The following is a 6,204-nucleotide window of genomic DNA, read 5'->3' on the forward strand; positions in this document are numbered from 1 at the left end:
TAAACTGTGGTCAATGACATGAGACAAAGTATATGTGAACTGCTGTATGGAAAGTGAATTTGCTCTGTAAATCTTCACCCAAATCACAATAAATAAATTAATTAATTAAATAAAATACCTACATATAAATTTAAGCAGTAAGATGAACGACTTGTACCCTGAAAACTACAAAACACTGCTAAAATAAACCAAAGAAATTCTAAATAAATGGACTGCAACCGGTCTGTCACTTTGTTGTACTATAGCGTCTTAGGTATTGCTGAAATGCTGGAAGGTATGCCACCAGTATTTCAAATAGCAGCAGGGTCACCAATAGTGGACAGGTTCCAGCAAAGCTATCAGACTAAAACAGACTAAAAGAATGGCCTTGCTAATATACTTCTGAAAACTGGCCAGTGAAAACCTTATGGATCACAACAGAACACCATCCAACTCGCTTGATTTTGCCATAGCATCTATCAAGAGAGATTATCTCTTGAGGATAACATCATGTTTGACAGTCATGGGCCAGTATAAAAGGGCATGACAGGGGGCATCTGACCTCCTCTAAGTTCACAAGGGGAAAAAATAATCAAGATCAACAGCCAAAACTGATTCCCATGAGGTGGAGATCAGACATACTTCCTCTTTCCAATCTTTCTAACCATTCTGACACAAGCTGTTCCTCCCTCCCATGGCACTCTACCTCTCTGCTGCGTTCAGTAATTTGTTGCAATAGCTACACAGACCTCACAGACCAAAGTCACAGTATGGAGTTTATTAGATTTACAGTTCAGGATGAGAAACAACTCAGGATGGAGTTCTTTGCTCAGGGCAGCTTCTCAGTCATGCCCACAGCCACACCTCTCCCTGGCCCTAGGCTTCTCAACCCCTTTGCCCAGCCTCTGCCCTACTTGGACAAGTATTACAAAGCTCTTTAGCTCTACCAATATGTGCCCAGGGACACTCCACTCCATCAGCAAGCCTCAGTATGAAGCCACTCAGCTCTCTTGCTTCATAGCTCTGCTGAGGAGTGCCCAGAGGTACCCCATTCCACCAGGAAGTCTCCTGCCAGAAAGCACTCAGATCTCTTACTCTTTGGGTTGGCACACGCATTAAAACTGCCTTACTCTATGGGCCAGGAAGCTTCCCGTCCCATATCACATTGGTCTCTTGGTTCTGCTGCCACTACTTCTCTATCATTGCTTCTCACCATCTTGTACTGTCTCCACTGTTACAGCTCACTCTATCTCCTGAGTCTGGGAGGTTCTTAGCACACAGAACCCAGGTCCAAAGGATGTGCTCTGCTCCTATCTCTTCTTATTGGTGGTAGTAAGGTCCCCCCTTTCAGTCTCTGAGAAGCTCATTTCAAGCCTACCAGGATGATAAAATTGACCAACTCCCTTGTTAGGGTTCCACACACCTTATTCGCATAGTCCCACCTTAAGAACAAGGTATCATACACCTTACATGCATTATCAGCAAGCTGTCCAATTCCCTTGGTGGGCCACAAGCACCTTATTTGCATAGTCCCACCCAACAATTTGGTGGAAATTACAAGGCCATGGCAAGAAAGGCCATATAAAAGCAACATGATACACTGCAGCCAGCAAGGGCAACAAAGACCCTTGGTGAGAAGGACTGGCACAATAGCTACAACTGGACTTGAACGTGCAAATTCAAAAACACAGAACTACCAGATGACCCAGCAAATTCCACTTTTAGGTATATACTCAAAAGACTGGAAAGCACGAGGTCAAACAGATACTTGTATACAATGTTTACTGCAACCTACATGTCCAGTAACAGACGAATGGATAAATAGAACAGGGTACACCTACTCCTCACTTAGAGACTATCTCATCAGCCCATATTTTGCAGTTACAACAATAAAAATTTTACTATCTGGTAATTTTGCACATTAATGACATATGTCTGGCAGTAAGAACACCCAAGTGTGAGGTGAGAATATCACTGGCTGTGATGATTAAGGTTACCCCTCAACTTGGCTAGGCCATGATTCTCAGTGGTTTGACTGTTAAGTAATGCTGTAATTTGGCAGTTATGTAAACGTTATGTTACGTCATCGTTCATTCTCACATAATGCCATCTTTCATATAATGACCTGGTCTTTGGAACCTTAACCATGTAATTAACTGTGGAGTGGAAATATACTCATACAATGGAATATACTCAGCCATAAAGAGAAATAAAGTCCTGATATAGGCTATAACATGAATGAACTTTGAAAACATTATGCTGAGTTATGTAAGTCTGTCACAAAAGGACAAATACTATATGACTGCATTTACATAAAAGATCTAGGATAGGCAAATGTACAGAGACCAAAGTTTATTAGCAGTTACTACCGGTGGGAGGAAGGTCACCATTGCTTAAGGGGTACTGAACATTTCTGTTCAGGGTAATGGAAAAATCTGGAAAAGAACAGTGGTGCTGGTTGCACAACATGATAGAAACAATTAATGTCAATGAAACTGCATGTGTAAAAAATTGAATTGACGAGTGTTTTATTATATACCAAAAAAAACAGTCACTGCTGTCTAGTCAGATTCAACTCATAGGGACCCCTCCTTGGGTTTCCGAGGCGGTATCACTACCTAAGTAGGTTGCCCAACCTTCCTTTCCAGGAGTGGCTGGTAGGTTTGAACCGCCAGCGCTCTGGTTAGCAGTCAAATGCTTTAGGCACTTCGCCACCAGAGTCCCCATTTTATTACATATATTTCACACACAAAAAAAAATTCTAATATTTTAAAGGTAATTTAAAAAAAAACTAGAAAAATTCCTCACTGGACTATAGACGTGCTATAACGCTGTATCAGGGCATCTGCATCTTTCCCCCACTTAAATGGAAAAAAAAAAAAATGTGATACCTTCATTTCAGTTTCATTATTATAATCCTAAAAGTATATTTAATGTCAGCATTAAGTATAAAAATACTATTTTACCTCAATTTTGCTATCCATTATTGATATTAAGGGAGGGTTTTTAGCAATAGATAGGATTAGTATCCACATAAAGATAGATTTCACAGATATCAAAATCGGATTGAAACAAATTGTCAACCTTGTAACCTGTGAATTGCAAACGTTCTTAAAGCCATTTGGGGGAAGGAAAAAAAAAAGATAATTCTCTGTACCCTGAAGAGGAAAGGACCTGTTGATTTAGGAAATAATTAATCAGTCCGCCAAAATAAAACACTTCCTTGAATGCCTTATTACTCGTCAAATGCAACGAGACTATAGTGAAAACTTTAATACAGAAAGCACTTTACAGGGATGAAAGCAATGGGCCCACGCAGAGGAGAGAAAGCAAAGCCACTCAAACTCACTTCTGCTCTACTAAACTATAGTTCCAAATCAGGCCAAAACGACAACAGAGTAAGACCCGCCAGAAAGGCAGTCTCTTCCAACGTTCTTCAAAGAAACAATAGCGTTATTCTGTGATAGGTGTTAAACTGAGGTTTCCCGCGGTCCGGCGACTACCTCGTCGTCCCCCCCCCCCCCCCCCCGCCAAGCCGACCCGACCCCCGAGAAACGTCAGCTTTCTCCTCCGCTCCCCAACGACCGGCTCTGCGCCTCCTTACCACTCTATCCGCTCTAACCTGCACTGGCGCTGCTACCAACTCCCGCCTCATTTACAAAGATGCCGCCACTACCGCTCCTAGTCAAGAGCCCCACCTCTGTCTCGCCCCGCCCCAGAGGGCCCCGCCCTAGGCCCGAGGGCTCCTGGGAAGTGTAGTCTTTCTGAGTCTTCCACACTCCGGGACTGCGCCACCAGACCCACGCAAACTACAACTCCCAGCGGCACCACGACTAAAGACGTTACCCAGAGCCTTGCTGCGCCAAGGCTCAGCTAGACCCTCGGACAACCTGCTGGGGTGGCGGGCGGTGGGGGAGGGAGGGAAGTTTACTGTGGAGGACGTTAAGTCTAACACCTACACCTTTGAAATGAATGATAGCGCCTACACGAGGAGTAAATCTCTATGTTCCAGGCAAACTGGGAACTCAGAGACCCAAAGTTACGTTTTCTACTGTTTGCGAAAATGTTTTGGCGTTACTTTGGTTTTACCTTTGGTTTCCTCTGTGACTGTAAATTAGGAAAATAAGAAATTTCCGCACTATTTCCTGAAACAAAGGTGACCATGTGAGAATTCACTCCAAAAATGATCGATCTTTCATCATGTGGCTAGTCAGTAGCTCGGCAGAGCGTACTTAAGGGAAAAAAAAAAAAAAACATTGCCATAGAGTCAGTTCTGACTCACAGCGACCCCCATTGGATTACCGAGACGGGTAGATCTTTATGCAAGTAGATTGGCCTGTCTTCCTTCCTGCGGGATGGCTGGTGGGTTAAAACCCCCGACCTCTGGTTTAGCAGTCAAATGCCTTAGACACTACCTCACCAGAGCTATTTAAGAGTGTGCTTATTAGATATTAAAACTATTTTGAGTACAGAAAGTACAGAATTGAAGAAATGTCTGCAGAGTGGAAGCACTAATGACTTTAATCTAGGAGGTTACAGCATTGCAAATTAGCATAGTGACATACCTGGACTTGGTGACTGTTTAGTTAAATAACGGGAATCAGTTTAACATCCTGATTTTTAACAGTAAAATGTTGAAATCAAACAACATCCCATTTACAACAACCAGTATAATATCTTCAAGTCACCCTCACTTTCAGCAAGCAAAGTTGTGCCCTCAGCCTATTACAGGTTGTTAACGAGTCTTCCTCCAATTCTGATGCCACGTTCTTCTTCATATATGGATTTTTGCTCAGCCTACAGATTGAATAAGTATGATGAAAGGATACAACCCTGATGCACTCCTTGCTGAAAATGAAGGTGACTTGAAACACTGATAAAGATTGAACACTACAGTCTGCTGTATGTATTACACCTCAATATAAAGAAAACAAAAATTCTCACAAATGGACCAAGAACAGCATCACAATAAATGGAGAAAAGATTGAAGTTGTCAAAGACTTCATACTACTTGGTTCTAAATCAACACCAATGGAAGCAGCAGTCAGACGACATATATTGTTGTTGTCATGCGCGGTGGAGTCGGACCCAACTCATAGCGACCCCTCCTTGGGTTTCCAACTCATAGCAACCCCTCTTTGGGTTTCCGAGGCAGTATTACTATGAAAGTAGATTCCCCAACCTTCCTCCTGAGGACTGCCTGGTGGGTTTGAACTGCCAGCCTTCTAGTTAGCAGTCAAGTGCCTTAGGCACTACGCTACCAGAGCTCCTCAGACGATGTATAGCACTGGGCAAATCAGCTGCCAAAGACCTCTTTCAAGTGCTGAAGAACAAAGATATCTCCTTGAAGACTAAGGTGCACCTGACAAGAGCCATGGTATTTCAATCGCCTCATATGCATGTGAGAGCTGGACAACGAATAAGGAAAACCAAACAAGAGTCAGTGCTTTTGAGTTGTGGTGTTGGTGAAGAATGCTGATAGTACCATGGACTGCTAAAAGAACTAACAAATCTGAACTGGAGCGTGCAGCCTTGAAAGTGAGAATGGCAAGACTTCATTTCACCAGTTTTGGTCACGTAAAAAGGGACCATTCTCTGGAGAAAGATATCATGCTTGGTAAAGTGGAGAAGCAACGAAAAAGGGGAAGGCCCTCAACAAGATGGATTGACACAGTGGCTCCAATGATGGGCTCAGGTGTAGCAGGGGTCATGCAGCTGGCACAGGACCAGACAGTGTTTCATTCAGCCATACATAGGGTTGCTATGAATCAGAGATGACTAATACCAACACAGTATAATATCCAAAGCAAACTACCGCAGACTAAAATTAATCAAGAAAGAATTTCACAGAAATTTCCCCAACCACCACCAGAATTTTTTTTTCTTTCTACTTCAAAAAGAGTTTTTCGTAAAGTCAAGAATTGGGGTTTATTTTGTTTTGTTTTCTCTCTTCTTCTTTTTTTTTTTTTTTTTTAATTATTATTTTCTTAGCAAAGCCCATTCTTCCAAGATCACACACCTATTCTAAAATGTTTGGCAAGGACTAGAACTCCCATCACTTTAGGACCCAAAAGATCTTCATTTATGATAGTCCCATTTTTTACCCATCACTGATACAATCCTTTATGCCATCCTCGGAGGCAGGAGGACACTACAGTATATTGTATACAGTGTATTGTAATGATTAGCAGCCCATGCTTTGAAATCAGGTAGGCCTTGAAACCC

Source organism: Orycteropus afer, unplaced genomic scaffold (genome assembly GCF_000298275.1).
Source record: "Orycteropus afer afer isolate SDZICR_OR568_19922 unplaced genomic scaffold, OryAfe1.0 scaffold00561, whole genome shotgun sequence".
Classification (NCBI taxonomy): Eukaryota; Metazoa; Chordata; class Mammalia; order Tubulidentata; family Orycteropodidae; genus Orycteropus; species Orycteropus afer.